Consider the following 16,278-nt stretch of genomic DNA (forward strand, 5'->3'; position numbering starts at 1 on the left):
TCATCATGACAGAAAAACTAGGTCCAAAATGAAATAACAGGGCTAAAGAACACAACAGAAATGTTCATTAGCCCAACAAATGAATGCTGCAGAAGAACATCAGAAATAGGCTGGGCTGCTTGTGGATAGCTGCTGACATCTCAGCTAGGGACAGGAAAGATGATGCGCAAATAGGACTTCACATCCTGCTGGCCATTTGATGCTAGAGCAGGGAGCGGGCTGGGATGCTTGGCAGGTGGCTGGTGATACCCTGGCTTGGGTGGGAGGGATGGCACACGATGGGACCCTTCACCCTGCTGGCCATTTTTGGCTAATGGGGGGAAGGGCATGCACAGCCTAGCTGGGCTGCTTGGGGGTGGTCAGTGAAATCTCGGCATTGGTGGCCCGAGCACCAATGGCAGTGGGCTTTGATTTCTGCCTCTTGGTGGCAAACTCTGGGGCCTTGGGTATGTGAATTACTACCTAGGGACATCCATGGATAAGGCCACTGTAAGTGTATGTAAAGAATGAATCCTGAAGGACTCCCAGTGACAATATCACTGTACTTGCAGGTAAGTGATGGGACTGAGACCTGGGGGTTTGGAGGGCAGACACCAGATCTGTATGGGCCAAACCGATGGTCTTGTTAGCATGGAATGTCACTAATCACCACACACTGGCCCACACAAAAGCAACAGCTGGAACTGTCTAGCAGGGAGCCCTGTACCTGACTGAATGTCAGAACAGGGATGGATCACATTAGGCAGGGCCATGAGACTAATCAGCATGCAAGGGAATAACGTCAATGGCTAAATTCTGTGGGGGATATGTGGGCCCAACCATGTGGAAATACAAATCCAGCTGGTTAGCTCAAGAGTTGGGATGGAGATGGGCTGAGCTAGGTGTGACCATGGCACCTGCTGGCCCTCAGAGGTGCTGGGGCTGGAAAAAGGCTGGGGAGGTCCAGGCTGCAGCACCCACATGTGCATCCTTAAACAGGGTATGGGGAGGGCTGGGCCATCGCATTCACCAGCTCATACAAGGCCAAGATGGATGGGGTAGGGTATACTTGGCAAGGGCCTACCACCCACTGGCATGTGTGAGATCTGGGTGAGAGATTGGGACAATTGGAGCATGTTGAAAACACCCATAGTGGGACACAGCTCCTACTGGTGAGCATGTGGTTCATACCAGGGGGTCAGGAATGCTGGGCAAGGTAGTACCATCTGTTGGCAAATGGATGGGTTGGTTTTGGAAGAGGGCAGACCAGCAGAGCCAAGCAAACCTTAACCGACTGGCAAGTGCACAAAACAGTCTGGAGAGCAGCTCATGCTGGGCTGGGTTTTAACACCTATTGGTTTCATGAGTCAAGGATGGGAACAGACTGAGCAAGTTCTATCAACCACCAGTGAGAGTCGGGACTGGGGTCAGGTCAGATTAAGCTAGGCTACAGTATCAGAAGGCAAAGGCCAAAATAAGGGAGAGGCTATGCTAAGTTGCATCAGAGCAACCACTGGCATGAACAAGATCTATTGCAGGGAACAGGCCTGTATAAAGGGCAAAGGGAATACCCTGGCTGGGTTGTGGTTCCCACTGGTGATTGCGAGGGCCAGAGTGGGGGCTGCTGTCAAGATTGGGCAAGGTTGTAGTGTCACTCAGCATGAGTGTGAATTTTGTCTGGGGTTTGCCAGTCAGGGTTAGACTCCAACACCTACTGGTGCATGTGAGAACCAGGGTGGGGGTGGGACGGGCTGGGCTAGGTCTTTTCCTTGATGAGCCATGTGTGAGCTGTATCTGGGTGTGGACAAGGCTTGGCTAGGTTCTAACACCCAACAGTAAACACTGAAATGGGTGAAGGTCAGTCAGGAAAGGACACTGTTGTTGCTAGGACAGGAGATGGACTAAGTAGGGCTGGCTCATGGACCGAACATTTGGCGCAAGATCTGGCATTGGGGGTTTTTAACGGGGTGGGGTGGGGTTGGGGAGCTCCTCTGTTGGGACACAGTCCCTGCAGGTGAGCTCAACAACCAAGACAAGAAACAGCCAAAACCACGTCAGGGAATGATACCCACCAACATACATTTGGCGCAAGTTGGGATTAAACCAGGCTGGGCCAGTTCACATCACACACTGGAGAATCTGAGCACCAGAATCAAGTGTGGGTCGGGTCAGGTTGGACCCTACTAGCGTGAACTGGAATTGCAGGTGGGCAGGGTCTGGTCAGGCTATAGCACGCACCGGCAAATGCCAAGCTGAGATGTGCCATGCCAAACTGGGCCACAGCACCCAACCATTACTGTGAGTCCCTGGGTGAGAGGGAAAACCTGGTGAGGGGGGTGGCTTTTGGGCTCCCCTGTGGTGCCACTATTCCCACTGGTGAGCATGAGACCTGGGAAGGGGGCAGAATAACCCAGGATGGGCTACAACATCTTTTGGCCCCATATGAGTTGGAACAGGGGAAAGCCATCCTGGCTTGACTGCTCCTAGTGGTGCATGCATAAGTCAGAGTGGGTGTGGGTTGGTTGGGTTTTGCCACAGCATCAGCTGGGCAGATGCTGGCACAGAGGGCAAATTCTGTCAAGGTAAACTGCAGAATCACATGGATAGTGCAAGATCCAGGAGTGGGAGTGGGACCAGTAGGGCAAACAGTGGCACCTCCCTCTTGGGTTGCCACCCCCACTGGTGAGCATGAGAACTGCAACTGCACCAGGCATGGATAGACAGAATGGATCCCCGCTGGCACATGTGTGGGCTGGATAGTAGGTTGGTTGGGTTGAGCTTGGCTTCAATGTCCATTGACATGTATGAGAGTTGAGTCGGATGCAAGACAGACTGGACCAGTCTGCTATACAGACTGGCAAGCACAGGAACCAGGGCAGGAGGCAGTCTTGGTAGGGTTACTGCAGTTCGCTTTGACTGGGCTGCAGCTCCCATTGCTTTGCATGAGGGCCGAGTGTGTAGTGGGTAGGAGCAGGCTGGGCTGCAACACCAATTGGTTTGTGTAGAAGACAGGACTGGAGACACAACTGACCCAGCAATTTCAAGTACCAGCATATGCACATGCTGACTGGGACGATGGACTGTGCCAGACCCTGTTTTGGCAGGCACACGGAAGAATCAAGACTGGGATCACCTCAAAAGATTCCAAATGAATTGTTGGACTCAGAATCCCAACCATGGAGACAATTGCAGGTTCCATGGTCTGACTGTGGAGTGCATGTGTCAGTGCTGGACCCTTCAGTGTTTTACAAGGAGCAGTGGACAGCATATCCAAGTGCACACGGAGGACATGGCAGTACATTGGAGTCTTCAGAGGACACCTGGTATCATAACAGGATGTAGGACAGGAATAAGTTGCTCAGCTACAACAGCCAAGTGTTGGCAGCGAAAACCTGGCCAAATGGAGACTCTGAGGTGGACTACGTCAACCAGTAGATACTGGAGAGATTTCATTGTCCTTGGAGCAGTAACAGTAGTAATTCAGAACTGTTGAACTTGAGCAGAACCATCAGGGACCCTGGGATGGTGCTGGGTGGCTGTCCTCCATCCCAGGATACAGAGGCATTTGCCGGGCTGGGTGTGGCTTCTTCCCTTATTCACTGCTCTTCCTGCAGCTACAGGAATAAAAAAAAAAGAGAGAGAGAATATGGAAATAATGATCACACCCACCTGCCTGTATCCCTCAACCCTTTTCACCCTTTCAATCATGGAAAAATCAAAAATAAGAAAAAAATCAAGTAAAATAAAAAAAATTAGAGATAAAAAATAACTGACTCCAACTTTTTGCTCTTTACATGGGATATGATACTGTTGGTATAGGCAATGGCAGAAAGTCTCACATTTTATTCTCTACGTATATTTATAAGTTTCCTTGGAAGTGTACTTTCATGGAATAATGTTTGACAAATACATCTTGTGCTAGAAAGCAACAGAGGTATTGCTACAATGACATGATACACTTAAATTGAATGTTGGACTTGTGACTGTGGATGAAAGACTTTATTGTTGTAATAACATGGGGAAAATAATGTTGGGGAATGGGGAAGGAGGAGGAGGAAATACAGGGGAAAATCTCCATATATAAAAATCTTATGGAAAATTATAACAATGACAATAAAAAATATGTAAATGTAAGAAAAGGAGTAGATGAACAAGCGACCACATATTAAAAGATGGATAATGAAACTATGTAAGATAAGGATTTTTCAGTGATAGTTTAGCTTTCCTGAATATTATCTTAAAAATCTGATGCTGGGAATATTAAAAATGTATTTTTAGAGTATGCAACTTATTCTCACAGACACTTCACCCATTAGTCTAGTGGTTCTGTGTTTATTATGTAATCATCAATGATGCATCAAAGAATAAGCAGTCTTGCCTCCCTCAGGAAAAAAAAAAGAAAGACAGACTAACACAAATAGAAGATAACCAATACGAGAACACACAATTAATTAAACATCTGGAAGAAAATCTGAACTAAGCCAAGAAATCTCTCCAAGAAACAAACAACACCATCTAAAAGTTGAGCATCAGAATTACAGGAATTCTGGAAGGTGTGGAACAAGAGGCAAGATTCCAGGAAGAACTTCCCAAACACTGGGAATATAAGGGTAAGCCAAATTCAGGAAGGACAGAGAACACCAAACATGTTTGACCCAAAAAGACCCTCATCTAGACACAGCATTATCAAACTTGCCTCAAATGGACATAAGGAAAGAATATTGAAACAAGCACAAAGAAAAGGCCAGATAATATTTATAGAAAAACCAAACAGAATCAGTGCAGAATTCTCCGAAGACACCCTTCAAGCAAGTAGAGAATGGAGCAACATTTTCCTACTCCTAAAACAGAACAACTGTCCACCAAGGATAATATACTCATCAAAGCTCTCACTTGTATTTGAAAATGAAATAAAATATTTCCACAATAAGGAGAATTTAGAAGAATATATCAACACAAAGATGACTATAGAAACGCTCCTTTGAAATGTGAAATCAGAAAAAAAAGGCAAATCATAATCAAAAATTGCAAAGGGGAAGATCTTTTCATTAAAGCCCACAAAAGAAAACAAAATTAAGCAGAAACACCAATACACACACACACACACACACACACACACACACACACACACACACACACATACAAATAGTAGGATTAAATCACAACCTCTCAAGATTAACTCTGAATACAAATGGTCTAAACTCATCAATCAAAAAACATAGATTAACAGAATGGATCAAAAAGCAGGACCCAATTACTTGTTGCCTACAAGAGACACATCCAACAAAGATACAAAGAAGCTGAAAGTGAAAGGATGAGAAAACACATTTCATGCCAATGGAAAGGACAATAGAGCTGACATAGCTGTTCTATTACCAGATGATATAGACTTCACAGTGAAAAACATTAAGAGATATAAAGATAGACACTACACACAAAGATCAAGGGAGCCATTCACCAAGGAGAAATAGCAAAAATAACTGTTTATACACCAAGTACAAGAGCATCTAGTGATGTGAAACAATTATTGATGAGCTTAATGGGAGACACAGATGCCAATACAATAATACTGGGGGACTTCAACACGCCATTAATACAATTGACTGATCAACAAGACAGAAACAACAGAACTTACAAAGATAGATGATAGAACAAATGGACTTAATAGATATATACAGAACCTTACATCCTATGGGCACAGAATATACAATTTTTCAACTGTAAATGGTACCTTCTCCAGGACTGATCACATGATAGAGCACAACACAAGTCTCACTGACTTAAAAAAAACTGAAACATTACCATGCACCTGCTCAGACCACCATAGAGTGAAACTAGAGATCAATAAGTCAAAATACCCCAACAAATTTGTAAACTCTTGGAAGATGAACATGCTTCTGAATGAACAATGGGTTAGAGAAGAAATTAAACAAACAAAATATGTGGGATACAACCAAGGCAGTGATAAGGGGTAAATTTATTGCAGTTGGCGCTCATATCAAGAACCAAGAAAGATACCAGGTAAAAGAGCTAAGTACAAACCTGAAGGAACTAGAAAATCAACAGCAAAGTATTCCCAAGAACAACAGAACACAAGAAAAAATCAAAATAAGAGAAGAAATAAATCAAATAGAGATCAAAAGTACATAAACAAAATCAATGAATCAAAACCTGGTTCTTTGAGAGCATAAACAATCAGAGAGTCCACTGGCCCAACTGACAAAAATAAGGTGGGTGCTGGGAGAAAGAATTAATAGTATCAAAGATGGAAAAAGGAACATAACAACAGATACCTCAGCCATACAGAGAATAACTAGAAACTGGTACAAACACGTATATGCCCACAAATCAGAAGACTTAGATAGATTCCTGGATTCTCACCACCTACCAAAACATAGCTACGAGGCAACAGAAAACCTAAACAAACCTATAATGGAGGCAGAAATCAAATCAGTAATTAAAGCCTCCCAACAATGAAAAGCCTGGGCCCAGATGGTTTCACTGCTAAATCCTACAAAGTATTCCAAGTAGAACTGACCCCAATTCTCTATAAACTTTTCAAAACCATAGAAAGGGTGACAATTCTTACAAACTCACTGTATGTGGCAAACATTACCTTTATAACAAAACCAAATAGACACACACCAGAGAAAGAAAACTACAGGCTGACAGCCTTGATGAATATCTACACAGAGATCTTCAACAAAATACTAGCCAACAGAATACTAAAATAAATCAGACGGGTCATTCAACCAGACCAAGTGGGATTTATCCCTGCCATGTAGGGATGGTTTAACATCCACAAATCTATAAATGTGATGTATCACATCAGCAAACTGAAGAAAAAATAACATGATAATCTCAATAGATGCAGAGAAATCATTTGATAAAATCCAACACACTTCATACTAAAAACTCCAAAGGACACAGACAAAACAGCAACATTCTACAATATACTTCTATGAGGAAACTGTAAAATATTAAAAAAAAAAAACAAATACAAGAAGACTACAAAACATGGAGAACTATACCATGTTCCTGGATGGGCAGAATCAATATCATAAAAAAGTCCACATTACCAAAAGCAAGAAATATATTCAAGGCATTTCCAAACAAAACACCAAGAACATTCTTCATAGAGCTGCAAAAACTGACCCAAAGGTTCATCTGGAAACATAAAATTCCATGAATATCCAGAAACATCCTGAAGAATAAGAACTTAGCTGGAGGAAACACAATTCCAGACCTTCAGACATATTACAGGGCAGTAGTTATCAAAACAGCCTGATACTTGTACAGAAAGAGAGGGAGACCCCAGTGGAGTAGAACAGAAACACCAGAAGAGAACCCTCACATACACAACTATCTAATCTTCAACAAGAAAACAGGAAGCAATCCAGGAAAAAAAGGTCTTTTCAATAAATGCTGTTGGAACAACTGGATAGCAGCTGGCAGAAGTTAGAAACAAGACCCATACCTTTAACTATACACAAAAATCAAATCTAAATGGATAAAAGATCTAAACCCAGACTCTGAATCCATAAACATTTTGGAAGATAATGCTAGAAATACTCTATAAGATACAGGTGCAGGCACAGAATTCCTAAAAACATCATCAAAAGCAAAGGAACTCCAAAGAAACTTTGTCTGAGGTGTTTGTCTGAGTATGCGCTGGGCAGAACCAGGCTGGACTGCAACACCCATTGGTTAAAGCGGAAGTCAGGGCTGAAAACAGAACCAACTCAGCGATTGCAACCACCAGCTGATTAGGGCGATGGACTGTGCCAAGCCCTGTACTTGCTAGTACATACGAGAATCTGGTCTGAGAACACCTCAGACAAAGTTTCTTTGAAGATCTCCCGAACTGAAATGCTGGACTCAGAAACCTAACCAAGAAAAGATAGAAGACAGAACAGGTCCATCAACCATCTCAGCTATATGTTGGCAGCGAAATATGGGGCAAACAGAGACTCTATGATGCACTATGTCAATCAGTGGATTCTTCAAAGACCTCATCGTGCTTGGAGTGGCGAGACTGGCAGCAATTCATAATTGGTGAACCATCAAAACCACTTGAGCAAGAACCTCGGAGCATGCCCTACATCCGGGACCTGGGGAGGGTGGGAAATTGGGTGGGCCTTCTCCCTTAATACGCTCCTTTAAACATGAAGGAAACAATATGGAAATAATAGTCTTACCCACTTCCCTATAGCCCTTGAACCTTTTTTACCCTAATTAATGATGTAAAGAGTGTCAAAAATATAATAAAAAAAAGCAAAGGAAGTCAAGACCAAAATATACAAATAGGACTACATTAAGCTAAGACGTTTCTGCACAGCAAAGGAAACAATTAACAACCTAAAAAGGCAACCAACAGAATGGGAGAAAATCTTCACACACTACAAAGGAGATAATGGGCTAATTTCTACACAAAGAACTCAAGAACAACCATAACAACAAGACAAACAAATTAGTCAAGAAATGGGCAAACACTTTTCAAAGGAACAAATAAAAATGGCTAACAGGTATATGAAAAAATGCTCAAGCTTCCTAGAAATAAGGGAATTTCAAATAAAACAACAACAAGATTCCACTTAACTCTAGTGTGAATAGCCAAATACAGAAAACCAGCAATGACACCTGCTGGCAACGATGTGGGGAAAAAGGAATCCTACTCCACTGCTGTGGGACTGCGGACTGGTGCAGCCACTATGGAACTCAAGCAACTGAACATTCACCTACCATATGACCCAGCAATCCCACTTCTAGGAATATATCCAAAAAATATGAGAAAGCAATGCACACCCCTATGTTCACCGCAGCACAATCAATAACCATAAAAACATGGAAGCAACCTAAATGCCCATTAACACTAGATAAATGCACGTTAGCACCAGATAAAGAAACTGTGGTTCATCTATCACAAACTGAAAAACAAGAATCACATGATAGTATCAATAGATGTAGAAAAAGCTTTCAACAAAATCCAACACCACTTCCTACTAAAAACCCTAACCAAGGTAGGCATAGATGGAAAAATCCACAACATAGTTAAAGCCATATATGAAAAACCCAATGCCAGCATCATACTGAATGGAGAAAAACTGGAACCCTTCCCACTGAGATCTGGAACAAGACAGGGATGTCCACTTTCTCCACTACTATTCAACATAGCCCTAGAGGTACTCGCTAAGGCCATAAGACAAGAAAAAGAAATCAGAGGAATCCAAATGGGAAACGAAGAAGTCAAACTCTCACTATATGCAGATGATATGATTCTTTATGTAGAAGAGCCAAGAGACTCAATACAGAGACTGCTAGAACTTGTACGAGAGTTTGGTAGAGTGGCAGAGTACAAAATTAATGAACAAAAATCAACATCCATAGTGTATGCGAACAGCCCCAAGATGGAAAAAGACTTAACCAGCAAGATACCATTCAAAATAACAGAGAAAAGTATGAAATATCTGGGAATAAATCTAACCAAAAATGTAGGAGACTTATTTGAAGAAAACTACAAACTACTAAAAAAAGAAATTGAACAAGACCTCAAAAGATGGAGTAACATCCCATGCTCCTGGATAGGTAAAATCAATATCATTAAAATGTTTATACTGCCAAAAGCAATATATACATTCAACGCAATCCCAATCAAATTGCCCAAAACATTCTTCATGGAACTGGAAACAATGATCCAAAGGTTCATCTGGAAACACAAAAAACCACGGACAGCTAGAACCATCCTGAAGAACAGGAAGTTAGCAGGGGGAATCACAGTTCTGGACCTCTGGACATACTATAGGGCAGTGGTTATCAAAACAGCGTGGTACTGGCACAAAGATAGAGAGGAAGATTAATGGAGCAGAACAGAAACACCAGATGGGAACCCACACAGATACAGTCAAATAATCTTTGACAAAAAGTCAAACGACAATCCAGGCAAATGGGAAGGTCTGTTCAATAAATGCTGTTGGGACAACTGGTTAATAGCCTGCAGAAACAAAAAAATAGATCCACATCTCTCACCATACACTAAGATCAGATCTAAATGGATAACAGATCTAAACCTACATCCAGAAACCTTCAAACCTTTGGAAGAAAATGTTGGGAACACACTGCAACACTTAGGGGTAGGCCCTCACTTCCTAAAAAAGACTCCAAATGCAGTAGAAATCAAGACCAAAATAAACAATTGGGACCTCATCAAACTAAGAAGCTTCTGTACAGATAGAGAAACAATCAACAAAGTAAAAAAGCAAACCACAGAATGGGAGAAGATCTTTGCACACGACATAGGTGATAGAGGGCTGATCTCCAGAATATACAAAGAGCTACAAAACAACCAAAATGTCGGAACAAACAAGCCACTCAAGAAATGGGCACGGGAAATGGGCAAACACTTCACAAAGGAACAAACCCAAATGGCAAATAAACATATGAAAAAATGCTCAAGTTCCCTGACAATAAGGGAAATCCAAATTAAAACATCAATGAGGTACCATCTAACGCCAGTAAGACTGGCCCACATGAATAAAAGCACCAACAACACTTGTTGGCGAGGTTGTGGGGAAAAGGGATCCCTACTCCACTGCTGGTGGGGCTGGTACAGCCTCTATGGCAATCAGTATGGAGAATATTCAAACAAATTCAACATACCGTATGATCCAGCAATAGCACTCCTAGGAATATATCCAGAACAATTGTTTTATGAGAAACCAACATGCACTCCTATGCTCATAGCAGCACAATCAGTAATTGCAAAAACATGGAAGCAACCAAAATGCCCATCAACAGAGGATTGGATAAGAAAGCTATGGTTCATCTACTCCATGGAATACTACTCAGCTATTAAAAAAAACAAAATGCAGTTTTTTGTGGCCAAATGGGCCAAACTGGAAACCATAATGCTAAGGGAAATGAGCCAATCCCAAAAGGTTAAATACCACATGTTTGCCTTAATTTAAGATGATATGATGTTATGTATAACATGTTATATTATGAATGTTATATGTTGTGTATAAACTAAAACTGAAATGTAAGTGAGGTGGTCACAGAAGGTGGCTGGGAACTCGCATTTACTTTTAACATATTGGTTACTCATTACTATGTCAATTAATTCCATAATGATGTAAATTTTTGCTGATGGTATATTGGAGCTTTCAATTGATTGGGATGATACTCTGCTGGCTCTGTCTTCAGACCAGAGAGGGTATACCTAAGAAGCCGTTGAACTTGACTGGACAATAAGATGCTGGACTCCATGTGTGGTATACGCTTGCAATGGGGGAATCTCAACTGAACTTGAGCTGTGGTTATGCAACAAGGTGGAGGAATCCACCATGGTGGGAGGGTTTGGGGAGGGGTGGGGAGAACCCAAGTACCTATGTAACTGTGTCACATAATACAATGTAATTAATGAAGCAAAAATAATAAATAATTAAAAGAAAAAAAAAAAGAAATCCTACTCAGCTACTTTTAAAAAAATGCAAACAAGAACCAAAAAAAAAAAAAAAAAAAAAAGGAATAAAACTATATACAGTCAAATGGACCGAACTGGAAACCATTATGCTAAGGGAAATAAGCCAGTGCCCAAAGGACAGACATCATATGTTTGCTCTAATATAACACCCATTAAAAATACAAAACAACAACAACATCACAGAGGAGAACAAATAAGCACACATAACCCCAAAATCGAAGGATGTAACAGAGACCAGAAAATCAGGAATCAAGGAAAACCAACAGCATGCATTTCTACAAAAGAAGGCAGGTATATGTCATATCTATCCAATTGTAAGAAATTGTGCCCTGATGAAGCTCAATGCTGACATGGCTAGGGGAAGTTTAGCACATCATCTCAGGAAACAGCTCTTTCCTGTTTTTAATTTACACTAATACGATGTCAGATCTAATTTATCTGTGAATTTTAGCTTTTTGCACTTCCTAGATGTTTGTACCTTTTTCAAGAAGATATTGTGGGGCCCGGCGGCGTGGCCTAGTGGCTAAAGTCTTAGCCTTGAACGCCCTGGGATCCCATATGGGCGCTGGTTTTAGTCCCGGCGCTCCACTTCCCATCCAGCTCCCTGCTTGTAGTCTGGGAAAGCAGTTGAGGACGGCCCAGAGCACTGGGACCCTGCACATACGTGGGAGACCCGGAAGAGGTTCCTGGTTTCTGGCTTCAGATCGGCGCAGCACCGGCCGTTGCGGCTCACTTGTTGAGTGAACCATCGGACGCAAGATTTTCCTCTCTGTCTCTCCTCCTCTCTGTATATCTGACTTTATAATTAAATAAATAAATCTTTTATAAAAAAGAAGGTATTGTGATGTAATTCATTAACCAATCATCCCTAAGAGACTGATTGCTTAAAATCACCTAAGATTATTAAGGTCTCTTTTATCACTCATACTGCCACTTCTCATAAGTAATGATGTTGTAGCCTTTTTTGTATTTTCATTAGTGCCACATGGGTCACACACTGGCATCTATTCCTAAATGAAGATTTTTGACACTCTTTTTCACCATCCTAGCGTCACGTTGATTTCTGTTAAATGTTTGTTAACTTCATGTGGATTAAAGTTCATTATTTCTCCCCATTGTACTGGCTCTATATTTAAGCAGATACATAATGGAAGTGCAGCAGAAATTGGTATGTTCACAGATGGAGACAAAACAAACTATGTCTCTGTGCATACAGTACTCCCAGGGAGATGGCTAATAACATCCTGATGGTTAGATGTTGGACTCTCCTCTCTGACATTAACCATGGCTACATTGTTGAAAGATACCTCAGCAGCAACAAGATGGACTTGTAAAAATTCACAAAAGTTACTCATTATAAAACTGGAGGACAAATCAGTAGGGATGGAGGGAACTTGGTGGGGGGGAGGGAAACCCCAATACCTATTAAATGATGTCATAAAACAAACAAATAAAAGGAAAAAAAAGCAGGGTGCTGCACAGACCAGGTCAGGTTACAGTACTCACTGGCATACATGTGGTTCATTTCTAGGTGTGGGCCAGGCTGGGCAAATTTGTAACATCCATTTTTAGAACTGAGAACCAGGATGGGTTGCAGGCCAGGCCAGGTTGGGTCACAAGACCAACCACCTCACATTAGGGCTGGATTTGGAGCTGGGTGAGTGGACTAGGCTGTATTACATGCCAGTAAGAACTGGAACCAGGTAGCACTTACCCCTCACTTATCAGTATAAAAGCAGAAAACAGAGGAGACTCCAGATAGAGCCTGTCCAGAGTCACCTTGACCCCACATGCCCAACAGTCACAGCAAGTGACTTTAGATGTGCCTCTGGGACTGTTCAAGGTCCTTTTGCCTTTGTGTACTGGCAATGGCAGAGGTGACTCAGAATGGTGAAGCCATGTGCCAATGGCTCTGGGTCAAGTTCTCGGGTCACTTGGCGGCTTAAACTATGTGGGCTTAAACTATGCAACTGGAGATCTGGGTTATGGCACAAATGAGGCCAATTAAGGACCTGAGGCTTTGTGTCCAAGTGAAGAGTGACAACTGAGGGACCTCCATAGATAAGGCCATTGTACTTCCAGCTACATGAGGGAGCGAAAAGGAGAACAGGAAAGACCATTAAGGGTCAGACCAATGCACCAACACATGTGGGAGACCTTAGCTGGGGTAGTTAGCAGCAACCACGACTAAATATCACTCATTGGCATACATTTAAGCAAGGGCTGGGGGCCTACCTAGCAGGGATAGATCATAGTACTCACCAGTGAGAGTCAAAACAGTGAGCAGGCAATATTAGGCTGCATCATGATACAAAACAACACAAGAGAGAATCAGGGGCAGAAAATGTTGGAGGGTTATGCGAACTCATCGCTGTGCAATTGCAATCTCCACTAGCATGTGTAAGATCTGTGCCTGGGAACAGGCCTGGTTGGGCAGCTAAGGGATGCCCCAGCTGGGCTGGGGTTCCCAGCAGTGAGCATAAAAGCCAGAATGGGGGCAGTAGGCTAGGCTGGACATGGTTGCAGTTTCCCTTGGCATGGTTGTGGACTGGGTCTGGTGAGCACCTGACTGGAACAGATTCTAACATCCACTGGTAACCGTGAGAGCCAGGATGCATGTAGAATGTGCTGGGCTAGGCCTCGGTTTACACTGAACCACATCAGAGCTGTGTCTTGGAGTCACCAGGTGGGGTTGGGTTCTGAAATCCAACAGTAAGAACCAGAGAGGGTGCTGGCCAGTTGGACAATGACACTGTTCCTGCCAGGACAAAAAGTAGACAAAGTCAACTTGGGCCAAAGACCCACCAGCATGTGCAAGATCTGCCAGTAGGAGAAGACCTGATAGAGGAGCTTCACAGAACTTCTTTGTCACGATGCAATGCTTGCAGGTGAGTGAAAAAACCATGGCAAATGACCTCCCAGTTCATACTAGGTTACAGTACCTATCTGCATACATGTGGGTCTGCTCTGGGAGTGGGCCAAAGTGGGCCAATTCATAATATCCACTGGCAAATCTGACAATCAGGATGGGGTGTAGGACAAGCTAGCTGGGGCCACAATACCAACCAGTTCACATTAGGATCAGGACTGGGGGCTGTTTGGACTGGCTTTGCTACAGAATTCACCAACCAGAGCATGTTGGACAGAGCCAGGGTGTTGCACCCACTGGTGGGTGCTGAAGTGAGGCAAGCCATGCCAGCGTGAGCGTGGTGGTATAGGGGTCTGTGAGTACCAGGGCCCGGGTTGTCTAATCCAGCTCCTTGGGCCTGTCAGTGCAGGGGACCATGAGACTGAGAGGTGTCGAGGCTAGAGGTCCAGCAGATACCGAGTCACCTGGCCCACGTGCTAGGACCCGCCTGCGAAGGTTTGATCTCTACTGAGGAGAAGACAGAGTGGTTGGAGAAGATGCAGTGGATGGCAGGCTCGGACACACATGGAGGATATGGCAGTCCACTGGAGCCTGTAGAGGACATCTTATGCCACGGCAGAAGAACAATAGAGCAAACTGGAGCTCTACCCTAGCTAAACAATGACTGGAATAACTGGGGCAAAAGGCAACTCTAAGTTTCACTGTGTCAGCCAATGGACATTGGAAGGGTTCCCTCATCCTTGGATCGACATGACTGACAGCGCCTCGAAACTATCAAAATCATTTTGGCAGAACTCTCAGAATATGTGCCACATTGGGACCCTGTGTTGATACCAGGTCGTTGTTTCACACCATGAGATACAAGGGCAATTGGGAGGCTAAGTATGGCTTCTCCCCTTGTCTCCCTTCTTCCCCCAGATACAAGAAGCAGAAATGGGGAAAATGCAAACAATAACCACCTCCACTTTCCCCTAATCCTCAATCCTTCCCACTATGATCAACAATAGAAAACTGACCAAAAAAAAACCCCACAATTTGCAATCAAATACTCACAGAACTTTAAAAACAAATATATAATGTTTACAAAAACAGAAGAAAAATGGAATAGAAACCCCAGAATTGAGTCCCCAGATGTAGAACCAACAAATTTTTGACATGTGGACAGAAAATAACAAAGAAAAAGTTGGTTTCTTCAATAAATGCTGTGGGGACAACTGGATATTCTTTTTTTTTTATTATTTAACTTCATTAATTACATTGTATTATGTGACACAGTTACATAGATACTTGGGTTCTCCCACCCCTCCCCAAACCCTCCCACCATGGTGGATTCCTCCACCTTGTTGCATAACCACAGCTCAAGTTCAGTTGAGATTCCCCCATTGCAAGCATATACCAAACATAGAGTCCAGCATCTTATTGTCTAGTCAAGTTCAACGGCTTCTTAGGTATACCCTCTCTGGTCTGAAGACAGAGCTAGCAGGGTATCTTCCCAGTCAATTGAAAGCTCCAACATACCATCAGCAAAAATTTACATCATTATGGAATTAATTGACATAGTAATGAGTAACCAATATGTTAAAAGTAAATGCGAGTTCCCAGCCACCTTCTGTGACCACCTCACTTACATTTCAGTTTTAGTTTATACACAACATATAACATTCAAAACATAACATGTTATACATAACATCATATCATCTTAAATTAAGGCAAACATGTGGTATTTAACCTTTTGTGATTGGCTCATTTCCCTTAGCATTATGGTTTCCAGTTTGGCCCATTTGGCCACAAAAAACTGCATTTTGTTTTTTTTAATAGCTGAGTAGTATTCCATGGAGTAGATGAACCATAGCTTTCTTATCCAATCCTCTGTTGATGGGCATTTTGGTTGCTTCCATGTTTTTGCAATTACTGATTGTGCTGCTATGAGCATAGGAGTGCATGTTGGTTT

General features: G+C 42.7%; 1 long non-coding RNA gene across 1 annotated transcript in view; it reads right to left on the bottom strand.

The window, feature by feature from the left end:
* Positions 1–3,488: 3,488 nt before the first annotated feature.
* The window catches only part of LOC131481887 (uncharacterized), a 35,705-nt gene continuing 22,915 nt past the window's right edge, over positions 3,489–16,278 (bottom strand). The window contains exon 4 of the long non-coding RNA XR_009246623.1: positions 3,489–3,581. This is a non-coding gene — a long non-coding RNA (uncharacterized LOC131481887). The remainder of the gene's footprint in view (positions 3,582–16,278) is intronic.

This window comes from Ochotona princeps, chromosome 1 (genome assembly GCF_030435755.1).
Source record: "Ochotona princeps isolate mOchPri1 chromosome 1, mOchPri1.hap1, whole genome shotgun sequence".
Classification (NCBI taxonomy): Eukaryota; Metazoa; Chordata; class Mammalia; order Lagomorpha; family Ochotonidae; genus Ochotona; species Ochotona princeps.